Genomic DNA, 16,047 nt, shown 5'->3' with positions numbered 1-16,047 from the left:
CGTCTTTCTTCAGTTTGAAGAAGCTTGAATTGTCATTCCTAAGAACTGTCCAATGGCTCCAAAGGGCAGGTGTATAAACATGTCAACATCAGGAGGGAGCAGGATCAAGTGCAATTGTGATGCTCCCAGTTGTATTTAGTTGTTCCGTGTTTGATTATGTGAGTCTTGTAACTGGTCTCTGTTTAATGTGTGTGATTTGTTAAATCTGTGCGTTGACTCAGAGCAAAGTAAACAAAGCTGCACAATGGCCTCTTTCCACACTTTAGGGATTCTATGATTTTATTCTAAATTTATAGAGATTAAGTGATCAGTGAGAAGGATGGTATTGAGATCACACAGAAAATGGGTAAAAGTCTAAGATAAGGACAGTTGCAAACAGTTAATGATTTTGTTATTGGATAGAATAGAACATTTTTAAGCTCAGTTCACATTTGAAAGCTTGCCAAGATTTTACATTGTCTAAACAAATGGTGAGGAAGAGGAATGGAATTATTAAAAATGGAGTGGAAATAGCTGTGAGCCTGAAAATATAGCATCAATCTTCCAAGTGCCCAATTGGAGATGATATTTTATTGAGATATTAGACGTCTCACCCAGATTACCTTTATGGCGAAGGCCGACAGCATCTAACTCTCAGACAGTAAAGTGACCAGCAGCATGCTTTCCACAGGATTAAGGATTCTGGAAATGAAATCTACCACAGTCTGCCCTTGAACCATCAACTGATCAGCAGCTGGCAGCCATCAGTTGTCACCAGGAAAGCAATGCAACCACCAGTGACCCCAGAACAGTGAGAGATCCAGGCCACAGGTGAGTGAAGCCAGAATAGGGAAGTTACAGAGTGAAGGTCACATGAAAGGGGTAGTGAGATTGAGAGCAAGATCAGTGGGAGGCTATTAGCGACTATCTCTTCCCTATGCCAGCTCCTGTGCCTTTGAACTTTCCCTGTGAGTGCACAAACCCAGCCCCTACAGTGTATGCTCCACAGCTTTCCCTTGTGGTGACTGTCTCACCTGCCATCAGTTGAATACCAGCAACATCAGAATGAAACCCCAAAGGCATTCATTACCCACTTAAGTGTTTCAGTTGCAATCAGAGTGGAAAGACTCAATGAGGGCCAACCAGGACTGTGATTGGTCCCCACCTGATTAAATGCACATCAGCCTCCAAATTCATCTCAGTGCAAAGCATTAAATTGTGGTGATTCTGGTAGGTTTGAGAAAAGCTATGGTGAGGTCTCAAAGGCCTGTCATGTCATGATTAGTCTCATCAAGAAGAAGTAAACTATCCAACGCATCTTTCAACAGCAAAGAATGACTTCACTTGAAGTAAAAGTCCAGAAATGATTGATGACAAGGGGACCCATTCTAAACTACTATTGTTTTTACTTTGTAATTCAATTTGATACCCCCTCTCAACCACCAACCTATCACCTCAAACATAAGGAGCCACATTTCACAAGGAAATCAAACTCTTTCACCGTTGAGTAGGCCAATGCTTGTGTTGGACCCAAAACAGTCAAACGAAATTTGGGATTGGCTCAGGTTTCTGGCTCCAAATTCGACTTATTTAGCCTGTATAAACTATCTGTCCCTACTATTGTAAACTTGCAACCCTTTCATTTTTCAAATAAAAGAACAATAAACTGATTTATGATCAGATTAACAAGGGTTGTGAATTGGCTCAGAAAGCAATGTGCTGTTTGTTTATAGAGGTCCTGTGTGCATATGCTTAAGGCTGTAATTTGCTTGGTACTTATTGGTTACATGGAACGGTGCTCTCAGAAAGGCGATATTTGATCCTTTACATCATTTCATAATTACACTTTTCCTTTTACATACTCTGAATGTTTGCTTCATTGCATCTATTCAAACCAGCAAATTAACAGCATGGAACCTTTATTTATTTCTTGTGGAAATAATTAAGTTGAGAGCTAACATTATTAAGATGTGACTTTGGAATTTTGCTACAGGAGAACAAAAAAAACCCAAATTGTTTATTTGAATTGCAACCAGGAGCCAATCTAAGCAACAAAATAAATATTTAACAGGCTCTCTTTTTCAGTAATAAATGTGAAGTATTAATTTTCCATTCATTTTACAACAATTTAATGAACATATGTTCAGATATAGTTAATTCACATTTTTGGAGCTGAGTTACAGATGGAAATAATAACTACAGGGCAATCTAGATTAAAGAGTAGGTATTACTTTAAAAAAAAGCAAGAATGATTTTGATTATCTCAGCATAAGCTTGTAAAAGTAAATGAATGACACAGCCTGTACTTTATTTGTAAATATTATTGTCTTTTTTGATCTACTGTGTTCCATCTTTAATTCTCTCTTATCCCTATCTTAGATTCCATGTGCAGTGCATAGCCTACCATACTTCACTCAGATGCATGCATGTGCTTCAACGCTGAGCGCTGGCTAGCTGTTAGCTGCACTTGGACATAACCTCAACGACAATTTATATGTGAGTCCTTTCAATGTCGGAACTTCAGTGGTCCAGAATTGGAACAATGGCTGTTTTATCTTCTCTACCCACTGTGGCACGCTTAGAACCATGGAAATAATATAGTGCATTTGGCCCATCTTGGTCATGTCAACCTAAAACACCAAGGTGTCCTTTCAAATCCCATCTTCTTGCACACGGCCCATAACCTTACAGCTTACAACACTTATGTACTTTTTAAAAGAGAAGGGCTTATGCCCCAAATTTCAACTCTCCTGCCCCTTCGATGTTGCCTGACCTGCTGTGCTTTTCCAGCTCCACATTTTCGACTCTGATTTCTCCAGCATCTGCAGTCCTCACTTTCTCCAACATCTCCATCACCAGTTCAGGCAGCGAATTCCAAACACCCACCATCCTTTGTATGAAAAGGTTTTCCTCATGTCCCTTTAAACTGTCTGCCACTTATCTTGAATCTATGACCCTGGGTGATGAGCTGGTGAGGTCATCACCGTCCCCATGACCTGTCCTAACTGCCTATCTTCCATTCCACCTATCCACTCCACCCGTCTCTCTGACCTATCACCTTCATCCCCACCCCCATTCACCCATTTTACTCTTTGCTACCTTCTCCCACACTCCCCCCTGACCTATCACCTCCATCCCCATTCCCATTCATGTATTGTACTCTATGCTACTTTCTCCCCACCCCACTCTCCTCTCATTTATCTCTCCACTCTGCAGGCACTCTGCCTCTATTCCTGATGAAGGGCTTTTGCCCGAAACGTCGATTCTCCTGCTCCTTGGATGCTGCCTGACCTGCTGTGCTTTTCCAGCAACACATTTTCAGCTCTGATCTCCAGCATCTGCAGTCCTCACTTTCTCCTACTGAAGTAAGTTAACCTGTCCTTCAAAGATGTCTCACCCCTCTCCTTTAACCATCAACCTCAGTAGTAGTGACTGCTTGCAATGGCATTCTAAAAGCAGCTGAGAAGCTATTCCTCTGTTTTGGGTCTGTTGTTCACTGCTCTGTTCCATATAATCATAACCCTACAGTATGGAATGAGGCTATTCGGCCCATTAAGTCTGCACCCACCCTCCGAACAGCATCCCACCTATACCCAGACCCCACCCTAATCCCATAACCCCACATTTCCCATGGTTAATCCAATTAGCATGCACATCCCTGGATACCGCAGCATAATTTGCTGTGGCCAATCCACCTAACCTGCACATCTTTGGATTGTAAGCGGGACTGGATTACCCAGCAGAAACCCACACAGACACAGGGAGAATTTGCAAACTCCACACCCAAGACTGAAATCAATCACAGGTCCCTGGTGCTGTGAGGCAGCAGTGCTAACCACAGAGCCACAGCGTCACCTCAGTATTCCTGTAAAGTGTTTATGTCTTTACATATTTATACAATTATTTTTCAATAGTCACACTTGAATCTACCTTCAGTCCAGATTACAAAACTCACAACATAAAACAGATATCCTCACATTGCCCCTATGTCTTACTCCAAGCCCCTTAAATCCATGTTCTTTACTGACTGACCCATGTGGCACTGGAACCAGTGTCTCTTTCCTTGCGCTATCAAAACCTTTCATGATTTTGAACACCTCTACAATCTCCTCTTTGCCTTCCCTGTTTGAAGAAGAACAAACTCAGCTTCCCCAGTATCTGATATATCTGGAGTTCATAGAACATAGACCATCAAAAAGTATAGCACAGAACAGGCCCTTAGGCCCACCACAATGTTGTGCTGAGACTTAGTCCTAATGTAAAATACAGTAACAACCTACACACCCCTCAACTTACTGCTATCCATGTGCATATCCAGCAGTCACTTAAATGTCCCCAATGACTTTGCTTCCACCACCACAGCTGGCAACGTAATCCATGCATTCATCATCCTTGATGTTATTCCAGGAAATCATTTCTACACGTTCACCAAACTTGATAGATATTTTGTAATCAGCCTGTTCAGAGATGTTATGACACTTTTCAGGGACAGGAGGGACTTGAACTTGGACATCACCACTGCCACTAGCACCCTCTCCAACCTTACTATCTTTCCTGATGTGTAGTTCCCATAACTGGGTACAATATTTTCAATTTATCTGAACTAGTGACTTTTCAATATTTAGTAGAACTTCCTTGCTTTTGTACTTTACATCTCTACTTACAAAGCCAAGGATTTGATTTTTTTAATACTGTATGATGAGACAATATATTGATGTAAGTTATTTTCTTCCTTAATATTAACATCAGCTGCAGTGTACAGCTTTTAATGTAGCTCTGGACAAGCTGTTCAATAAAGGAATGGAACTTGTTTATTGTTCAGAAATAAAAGAGAGAAAAAGGAAAGGTGTTTAATTAAAGCTTGGGAGTGTTTATTAGTGAAGAAACACCACAGTAACACAGGTTATTACTGTTACCCTACAGGGAAGTTAAAAATATAACATTGGTTGAGCCAAAAATTATGAGTTGACTTGTTAGAGCATTGTCTGTTGTCTAGGTTCTGGAGCACTATCATGTTATTTGTCTGATTAACTGGGCTGTCCCTTTCAGATAACTAGGAGAAAGTGAGGACTGTAGATGCTGGAGATCAGAGCTGAAAATGTGTTGCTGGAAAAGCGCAGCAGGTCAGGCAGCGTCCAAGGAGCAGGAGAATCGATGTTTCGGGCATGAGCCCTTCTTCAGGATTCCTGAAGAAGGGCTCATGCCCGAAACGTCGACTCTCCTGCTCCTTGGATGCTTTCAGATAACTAGCCAAGTACTTCCTGTGGAATTCAGGACACCACTGCTGCTGGTGAGTCCATTAGGCAAAGTGCCACTGGGTGGCACAGTGGCTCAGTGGATAGCACTGCTACCTCACAGTACCAGGGTCCCAGGTTCAATTCCAGCCTCTGGCAACTGTCTGTGTGGAGTTTGCATATTCTCCCCATGTCTGTGTGGGTTTGCTCTGGTTTCCTCTCACAGACCAAAGATGTGCAGGTTAGGTGAATTGGCTATGCTAAATTGTCCATAGTGTGAGGTTCATTAGTCAGAGGTGGGTTTCTCTTCGGAGGGTGTGTGTGGACTGGTTGGACTGAAGGGCCTGTTTCCACACTGTAGGGAATCTCATCAAAGTAGTTAGCAGCAACGTACTGTTAATTTCAGAATCCAGATTGCAAGTACCCATGACAAAATGTTTTGTGTTCTAAATTTTCAAAATACTATTTTGCATTTGCAGTACACTCTGTATCATTAGTACAAGAAGCAATGGGCAAGAAGACAGTGCTAAAATGTCACCAGAAAATGGGGTTTGTAAGTACAATGATGTCTCCCTCAGCCCCAACTATATGAGGTCAAATAAAATTTCAAGATTGATCGATAAGAGCATGAAGGGATAGGGATCAAAGGAGAGTAAATGATTTTGAGATATAAAGCAGCATGATTTAATTGAATAAGGAAGTAGGTTGGAGAGATTAAATGTTCTGCATTTTTGTTCTTGTGAATTTATTAGTACTGGGCATTCCCCCTTTGCTAGCTGGTATATTCCAGGCCTGCCCTGGCAGTACCTAAAGACTGGTTGGAAAATCCTTAGTATAACACTTAAAGGTGGGATTAAATCAAAGTACTGCAGACAGCAGAAATGCATCTGTGGAGAGAGAAACAGAGTTAAGATTTGATATGAATTTTCTTGGCTGCATATCAAGCTACTTCCTGCCCACCATAGGTTAATACCAACGATGACAGGATGAGACCCTTGAGAATACATTAAGGGTTTTAAACGGTTATGAATGGGAATGGATCCATGGGTCTATCCTCTACAACTTAGCTGCCTTGGAGGGAGGAAGGTGGAGGGGCAGAGTCCTTATTTAAACACCTCCATCACTAAACTCACCGTGGCAGGTACCATGGCAGAATGTATGTTTCCATTCATAGGCAGAATAGGGATTTACAAGTAGAAACAAAAAATTGTGTTACCTTCAAAAGAAAATATTACCGAGCTTATTGTAGGAATCAAATCTAGTAAAGGGCTACAAGTTTCTAATAACAGTCCTGATCAATTAATGCATGGTTGCTGAGTGGACCCAGTCTTTACTAATATGACTTAGATTGTCACACTAGAATGTAGATTTCTGAAATTACTGATGTCAACCCAAAGAGTTATCAACTGCAATTCCATTGCTCTTGGTACTGCCATAGCCATGAAGAAGGAACAAAAATCAGCCAAGGTTTTGCTTCCAGATTGAAAAGCAGTGTCTCTCACTGAAGAGTGTGCATGCAGACATCAGGTGAAAAGATGTGGCAATGATGTTCTGCACAGTTCTGGCCATGCTGTGGGGCTGATAAACCATACTTTAACCTACCTGGAGAACTATGAATTTGGTTAGGACCCACACCAAGGGAGTCCTGGCCTTTCCCAGCAGATGATGTACTGCCTTATTTGGAGTACAGTCCCCCTCTGTACAACATGGATTCTGTGTCAAAGGATATGCTGTATATTGCACTGAGGAAAATTCACCATGTGGATTCAGTGTGAGTAGCTATTACCGAATTAACTTGATTCAAACCACCCTAACAGGGAGGGAAACAGCAAGGGAAATGAAACAACTAGCTCAAATCTTGCAATGTACTGCATTGGATTGCCAGGCCAGTTCCTTAGCCATTTCTGGTTTGGCATGGATTGCGTACCATAATGATTGTAGATGAACCAGTCAACAGGCCAACGTAAGCAATACCCATATGAGACCCAGACCTAAGGGGAGGGAACCCACTCCGTCTCCACAGAACGGCATCTTGCAGCACTCATTACAGCCTCCCCTTATTGATATGGAAACAATATATTCCCCGATTGACTCTGCATGACTTTGCAAACTTTGGCAAGGTTAATACCAGAGCACACTAATGGCACATCACACCATTTGGCTCCTTGGTGGACAGATCACAGGGTTTCAGGCCCTTGCTGTCTAGGCCCAGGAATGAAGAATGCCAGTTCGAGTGGCATGCTCCAGAATGAACAAGTATATAACAAGTATTCACCTGAGAAGGGAAAAGAGTGGTATGCATCTGCATTGAAAGAGACTAATATGTTCTTCAGTTTTACACAATAAAGCCCCTCAGACATTTTTGTAAGGAATTCCTGGTAGAGAAGTTTTTCGCAAAGTGTCTGCTCACAACAGCGTTCTGAATTTTGCAGCAGTTATTTTAGGCAGAGTCTTCTCTCACTAACAGAAGGTATATTCTCTTCAACTTTCTCTCCTTCTCACCAGAAGGTGCTAGTTAAGGTCGGTTTCACAGACCTTCACTGTTGTGTTATTGCTGTAAGAGTTCTGTTGTTTTAAGAGATTGATGTGCTAATGATCCAAGAACCAAGACATAAACCACATAACTAACTGCCATGTGCAGTCCAGAAAACGGCATGTTCATAGGAATTTGCATGTATAATTATGTGTAACATCACATAGTAATTTGACCTATTAATAAACCGTTTTGAGCTTTTCAAGAAAACTCAATGAGCCCTACTCAATGTGTGTTGGTTACCAGTAACACAAGAAAACACAATATTAACAATCTTCTGCTAAGGCATGCAAGAGTTCCTGAGCCTTGGAAGGATGTCAGATAAGGATAGATTGGAAATGAGACACAATTTATCCATTCCCCTCCCCCTGCAGCCATCATAGCTAAATAACCAATTGCACCATTTAGGTTGTCACTTCTGGCTACTAGAAGACAGATAGTAGTATAAATCTAATGATCAACGATAGAGATGGGAGACTTGTATTTATATAGCACCTTATCGCTTCCTTTAGATATGCCAAAGCACATTCTAACCAATGGATTACTTTGAAATACAGTCACTTTAAAAAAACAGCCAATTTACACACTACAAAGTCCCACAAACAACAAATAAATTCTTGTTTCTCTTTCAGCAGTTGATTGTTGGATTGGAGTTGGTCAGAATTTGTGAATTTCTGGCTGTTCATCAGATCTTTTATGTTCCCCTTGAGCAACTAAGGCCTTGGTTTAATATCACCCATAAGGTAACCTCCAGCAAGGCGGTGTTCCGCAGTCCATCACTGAAATTATGATGTGGGCATTGAATCCTCAACAATCTGAATTAGAGGCAGAAATGTTCCCAACTGAATAAAAATATCAAATTTTGCTTTAAAGGTGATGTATGGTAGAAAACAAACACTCATAATTGGAAAGATTACCAATACACAATAGGTATCAGCTAATCATTTGGTTAACACTGGGCTGTTCTGACTCCAAGTTCAGAGGCTTAGCTGTTACTTTACACTCCACTGTCAGGAAGGACCGAATTATAAAACAGCCCAGATTTGCTAACAAATTCCAAGGTTGTTATCTTGTCAATTTCTTGGTTACAATAATGAAGGAGTTGTGGGAGGCTCAATATTTTAAAACACATTCATGCTTTATAGTGTTGGGTAAAAAAATTGGCAAGAACTGATGAGACATTTGAACTTATTAGATGTGTCCCCTATGACCTCATTAGTTTAATTATATGCATTTTTGAGTTGATCAGACTCTTGCTTACTGAGAAAGTACTGGTATAAAGAAAATTTGGATTAGCCAGGTATCGCTGTGGGTTTTGTCAAAGTGTTTGCTATTAACTTGTTAAGGACTAACTCAAAGCACTGATTTAGCAGAGGCTCTTTTTTAAAAAAAAACTCAAAGCTTTAAAATAAGTGGATTTTGAATGATTTTTTCAAATCAAAACTAAAGGGATTATGAAAAAACATGAAAGCTTATGAAATTGATGATAATGCATTTGATGTGAAATGATAATTGGGTGGAAGCAATGCTCTCTGTAAGCTGCAAGGCCGTACAATAAAATGAATGGCTCTATACAAAGTGCGGTCTAGTGAGTCCCGTTAAATTACTTGGAATGCACAGACATGCAATAAAGTTTAAAGGGGTCACACACTTAATCACCTTCTGTCACAAGTTTTGTTCCCCAGGGATCAGTACTGGTGCCTCAGCTTTTCATTTTTGAATGAACTAAGAGTGTGCTGTGTGTGCAAGTTTCCGAATGTCACAAATTTAGACGGCATGATAAGTGTGCAGATTAGAGCAAGACGTTACAAAATGACATAGACAGATTAAGTGCATGGGCAAAACTATGGCAGGTGGAGTTCTATATTCCACTTTGGATCCAACATGAGACCAAGAGCTTTGGAGAAGCAAAGAGATTTAGGTGTCTATATAAAAAAAATCACTAAAGGCTAGTTCCATATACAAAGAAAATAATTAAAAAGGCAAATACAAGGTTGGCTTTTATCTCAAGGCAATTGAAATATAAAAGTGAGAAGTTAGTTTTTAAGGTCAGACTTGATCAGAGTACTTGCTTAGTACTGAATAGTAACTCAATAAAGCTATGTCGGACTTGGAAAGATGTTACGCAGATTTATTGAATGATAATTGGGTTTGCATTAAATTATGAGGACAGGTTGCAGGAGCTCAAGAAGGCAGCTAATCAAGGATAATTAGGGATGAGTGATAAGTGCTAGCTTTAGCAGCAATGCTTACATCTGAACCATAGAATCATACAGTTGAGAAGAGACCCTTTGGCCCATCCAGCCTGTACCACCAAAAATACAATACTACCTACACTAGTCCCTCTTTCCCACACTCAGCCCACAGTCTTGAATGTTGTGATGCTACAAATTGTAATCTAAGCACTTTTTAAAGGCTGTGAGGCTACCCACCTCAACTACCCTCTGAGTCAATGCCTCCCAGACCCCCATGACTCTGTGTGTGAAAGCAACCTTGTTCTTAATTCTTCAACTAAGGGGAAAAGTTGTCTCTATTCACCCTGTCCTTGCCCCTCATAATCTTATACAGCACTACCACACTCCCCCCACCACCACCCCCAACCTTCGCTGCGACAAAGAACATTTGTTCAATATATTGTTTTAGTTGCATGACACTGAGATCTTTTGTGATAAATGGTAGAAAACAAACACTCATAATTGAAAAGATTACCAATACACAATAGGTATCAGCTAATCATTTGTTCTGACTCCAAGTTCAGAGGCTTCAACTTTACACTCCACTGTCAGGAAGGACCAAATTATAAAACAGCCCAGATTTGCTGACAAATTCCAAGGTTGTTATCTTGTCAATTTCTTGGTTACAATAATGAAGTAGTTGTGGGAGGCTCAATATTTTAAACACATTCATGCTTTATAGTGTTGGGTAAAAAAAAAGGCAAGAACTGATGAGACATTTGAACTTATTAGATGTGTCCCCTATGACCTCATTAGTTTAATTATATGCATTTTCTGAGTTTTATGATTCTGTTCCACAGCTACCTGCTGAAGGAGCAGCACTCCGAAAGCTAGTGCTTCCAAATAAACCAGTTGGACTATAACCTGGTGTTGTGTGATTTTTAACTTTGACTGACAGAGGCAAGCATCTTGTATGCCTCCTTAAGTACCCTGAGGAGGAAGTTTGTTTTTAAATGTTTGTATTCCTTTGAGTTTTGAAGGTTAGGGGTATTCTAATCAATGTTTGAAATGATAAAGTGATCCAATAGTTTTGATACAATGAAATTATTTTCTCTCGTGATGTAATCCAGATTGGAGATAAGAATGTGAATATAAACCCTAAGGTAGCTAAAATCTTGAAGTCTCTACCATAAAAGGCTGGATCAATTGAAACTCTTAAGACTGATATAAACAGATGTTTGTTAAATAGGATTATCAGGGGATATGGAGAAAGAGCCAGAATATCGAGTTAAGACATTGATCACCAATTATCAAATTGGGTGGCAGAATAGGCTCCAGGGCTCAGTACCTACTCATGTTCCTATGCTTCTAAATGTTAGATTCTCTATACAATGAATCTCTCACTATCTTGGACTGAACATTGCTTAAGTGAGCAGGAGAGTTTTAATTCAGTTAGTGTGAACAGTTCAATGTTAATCCCTACTTACTTCTTGCCACATGGTGTATGCTCAAAGTGACAGCTACTCGCGTGACTGCCTCAGCTAATTGTGCACATACTGGGACTGTAATCTGATGCTTTGTTCTCCGGTCAGGTCTCGTTTGGCCCACTGTGATTCCAATTGGATCTGATCACTCGTCTGCACAGGAGGCTCTAAAAACAACTCACTGCAGATGTGGATACATGGGAAATATCACATACACTTTGAGAATTCTTTAAAGTATCCACTTTATCAAGAGAATAAAGAGTAGGAAATGTTTCTCAGAACATCAGTCATGCAGAAGTACCTTTGCAGTGTTAATGTTAATCCTTGGGACCTGCAGGTTTTTCTCCATGTCACACGCTATCATAACTTGGAACTATTCCATTGCCATTCCTTTTTTGTCACTGGGTAAAAATCCTGGAACTCCCTCCTTTATACCATTAGGAGGTGCCTACTTCAGATAAGCTGCAGTGATTCAAGAAAGCAGCTGACCACTATCAATTCATCAAGGGTAATTAGGGATATGTAACAAACACTGGCTTTATCAATGATGTCCATATCGCATGAATGAACTTTAAAAAGCTTCTTCTGTATCAGGTGTTTCCCAGTTTCTACCTCACTTCTGAAGGTGCTGACTTGTGCTAATTCACAGCCATCAGCGTGTTAATAATCCTCCTGTGCCTTACCAGTATGCAAGGGTGGAGGAAGCCTCAGCTACGTCCAACCCTGTTCTATCCATGATTTAATAATCCACATCTAATTTAGTTGCAGAACACGTTCAAAGTGCTAAACCACTAGTTCCCATTCCAAAGTTCTTTTTTACTTCCAAGAACAACCTAAAGAAATGTATTGTGTGTCTCATATTAGTTGTCTATTCCATTCCTTCTGCAAAGATACCTGGTAATTCACCTTCACCAATGTTATGGTGCCTCTAGTCAGGAGTGGAACATTGTGTCTCAAAAATGGTCCTTTTTTGCACATATGCCAGCCATAAAAAGACTGAACAGGAAACTATTTGCAAACCCACACTTAGAGTCAGTGTAATATTGGTAATAATAATGTAGTCAGATGACCATTTTAAATTGAAACATCCTTTAAAGATCTTCTAGTACTCTGCATGTAAAATTGGAATTTGCTAAATTCTTTTCCCGACGCATACAATTAAAACTGGGAGGTCATACATTTTTCAGAATCACCATTACAAGAGAGCTTCATATGGTCAACTCCTGCTCCAAATGATTGTGTCCTTATTCCAGGAGTAGTTTCTCGTCATTCCTAATATTTAACACGAAGTGTGCGAATTATGCAGACACGGTTATAGAGCTTCTAATGCAATCTAATATGCCCAGAGTGCTGGTTTAATGACTACTCTGATAGCACTGCACATTCCACACATTCAGGCAAACTATATCACTATGGGATCCTATGTACCAGCCTCATGAAGGTCTTGATTTTTATGCTAATTATGGTATCCCCTCTGAGTGGTGATCCAAACACTGAGCCCATTTGAAAACAGTATTATGTTCAAAAGTAATGCTTATTTCCTGAGTGGCATTTCACTTCTTTGAGGCATGAAAGTAATCATTGTGCCCCAAACCATTGCGATTTAAAAAAGAAATATCGAGGCTATCAGCAGCCCTCCAATACCTGCAAGTGATCCAAACCTGTGTCAATTGAGTCTAGCTTCATGAGAACAGGATGCACACAAGACACAAGGACCCCTGGCTCAAGCTGTGCTGTGCTGACTACATTTTGTTTGCCTTGTTTAGTAAAATTTCTCAAATAATGCTTGCTTCTTTCTGCAAAATATTTGAGGCAATTTACTTCATCTTCACATTTTCAAAATAGTGAACATTATTTATCGTCCTCTGTATTGTGGGAAAAGTTCCAAATAGCTTACATGGGCTTTGGAAATCCTTCCAGGGATTTTGTTGATTAAAATTGGAGGTGTGGTGGTATGAAAGTGCAAGGAATAGGCAATGACTAAAATAATGGATTGTTCAAAATTAAAATGAGACATTGTGGAGATCTGGATGACAACTAAAATATCAGATATAGAGACATGAAGGTGATGAAAATTATTTTGGGCATTGATTGTCATTGGCCATTGATCAACAATTTCTGGGATGTCGGTCAGATATTATATGAGCTGAAGGCATTCTGTTTTGGCATTCAGACCCCAGTTACTTATTTATTTAGCATTGCGTGGTCTCATATGTTTTGATGTGGAGGTGCTGGTGCTGAACTGGGGTAGACAAAATCAGAAGTCACACAACACCAGGTTATAGTCCAATAGGTTTATTCATCAGGTGAAATGAGGAGTAGCACTCCGAAAGCTAGTGATTTCAAATATACCTTTTGGACTGTAAGCTGGGGTCATGTGACTTTTGATTTCATAAGTTTTGAGAAGTAATGGAATAATTATGCCTCGTCTGAAACAAACATTTGAAGAGGTAGGGAAAAAGCTTGGATAAACTGGTTGAAAATATGGATATCTGAAATAATTATTTTTAAAAATCCAAGAACATCACTAAAAAAATTTCCTTTATGGTGACTTTTCTACTGGGGAATGGGCTCCCTTCAGGGCAAATGTTAGGAAATTATAATGTAGGCTTTTTCCAAATCAAAAATCTTTATCAACATCTCAATTTGCCTTTCTACCATTTTATAAAAACGTGCACCAATGTTTTTGGAGTTTAATTTTCACAATGAAATGCTGTTGATTCTGCAATCCCACACATTTTTTAGCAGGCAATTGTTCTCAGAGTCAATCCAACTCAGTGCCTGAGTGATGGTGTTGTAGTCCTATATCTCCAGATGATGCTGCCTGTGACAAACATGGTCATTGTGTGCACTACAGTTTGTAGATTAATTTCAGCATAAAAACATAACAAAGGAGTATGCTAAGCCTTTATATGCAAAGTTAATCAATTAGCATAACATCATAAGTCCTTAAGAAATTGGAACAGGAGTATGCTATTACGTACCTCAAGTTGGCTCCGCTAATCAATAGGATAATGGCCGATCCGTTACTCCTCACATCCACTTTCCTGCCTTTTCCCATAACCCTTGTTACCCCTAATAATTAACATTCTTAAATATACATGAGGACTGTACCCATACAACTTTTTGTTTCAAAGAATCACAACCCTCTGAGGGATGAAATTCCTCCTCATCTCAATCTTAAATAGGTGTCCCTTTATTTTGAGATTATGCCCTCTGGTCCTACAGTCTCCCATGAGGAGAAACATCCTCTCAGCATTTACCCTGTCAAGCCCCTTAAGAATCTTAAATGTTTCAATGAGATCATCGCTCATGCTTCTAAACCTCAGTTAAAGTCAAAACCTTAGTTTATCAGACATGCCTCCATACCAGGGATCACCCTAGTGAACCTTCTCTGAACTGCCTCCAATGAAATTATATCTTTCTTTAAATAAGGGGACTAAAACTGCTTACAGTACTCCAGATGTGGTCTCACCAGCACCTTGTACAGTTGCATATAAAGGGGACCCTTTTTCAGGATAGCGACCTGTGACCAGTGAAGTTCCACAGGGATCAGTACTGGGGCTACAACTGTTATAAAATATATTCATGACTTGGAGGAAGGAAGTGAATGGACTGTAGCCAAATTTGCAGGACGACACATAAATAGGCGAAAAGGCAGGTAGCGAGAGGGATACAAACAGTTTACAGAGATATAGTAATATGTTAAATAAGTGGGCAAAAAGTTGGCAATGGAGTATAATGTGAGAAAATGGAAGTTGTTTATTTTGTAAGAGAGGACAAAAGGACCAATATTATTTAAATGGAGAAAAACTGCAAAAAGCTGCAAACACAAAGGGACTGGGGAAGCTTGTAACTGACACACAAAAAGCCAGCACACAGATACAGAAGGCAATAAGGTGAAAGTGAGGACTGCAGATGCAAAAAGTTGGCAATGGAGTATAATGTGAGAAAATGGAAGTTGTTTATTTTGTAAGAGAGGACAAAAGGACCAAATATTATTTAAATGGAGAAAAACTGCAAAAAGCTGCAAACACAAAGGGACTGGGGAAGCTTGTAACTGACACACAAAAAGCCAGCACACAGATACAGAAGGCAATAAGGTGAAAGTGAGGACTGCAGATGCTAGAGAATAGAGTTGAGAGTGTGGTGCTGGAAAAGCACAGCAGGTCAGGCAGCATTCGAGGAACAGGAGAGTTGACGTTTCAGGCAAAAGCCCTAATGGCAGTAATCTGGGGCAGCCCAGTGGCTCAGTGGTTAGCACTGCTGCCTCACAGCACCAGGGACCCGAGTTTGATTCCGGCCTCGAGTCACTGTCTGTGTGGAGCTTGCACATTCTCCCTATGTCTGCGTGGGTTTCCTCCTGGTGCTCTGGTTTCCTCCCACACTCCAAACGATGTGCAGGTCAGGTGAACTGGCCATGCTAAATTGCTCATAGTATTAGGTGCATTAATCAGGTGTAAATGCCAGGAAATGAGTCTGGGTGGGTTACTCTTGGGAGAGTTCATGTGGACTTGTTGGGCCAAAGGGCCTGTTTCTATACTGTAGGGAACCTAATCTAAGGAAAGCTAATGGATGTTGACCACTTTTTTGAGGAAGTTGGAGTATAAGAGTAGGAAAGGTTTGCTGCAGCTGCATGAGGT

At 40.3% G+C, this 16,047-nt stretch overlaps 1 long non-coding RNA gene across 1 annotated transcript in view; it reads left to right on the top strand.

Moving 5' to 3' along the window:
• The window catches only part of LOC122565406, a 60,736-nt gene that overhangs the window by 22,900 nt on the left and 21,789 nt on the right, over positions 1-16,047 (top strand). Inside the window, exon 4 of the long non-coding RNA XR_006316160.1 lies at positions 2,359-2,475. This is a non-coding gene — a long non-coding RNA (uncharacterized LOC122565406). The remainder of the gene's footprint in view (positions 1-2,358; positions 2,476-16,047) is intronic.

The sequence above is a fragment of the Chiloscyllium plagiosum genome, chromosome 31, assembly GCF_004010195.1.
Source record: "Chiloscyllium plagiosum isolate BGI_BamShark_2017 chromosome 31, ASM401019v2, whole genome shotgun sequence".
Classification (NCBI taxonomy): domain Eukaryota; kingdom Metazoa; phylum Chordata; class Chondrichthyes; order Orectolobiformes; family Hemiscylliidae; genus Chiloscyllium; species Chiloscyllium plagiosum.
The sequence above is the reverse complement of the archived record's forward strand: the minus strand, read 5'-3'. Positions and strand labels throughout refer to the sequence as shown.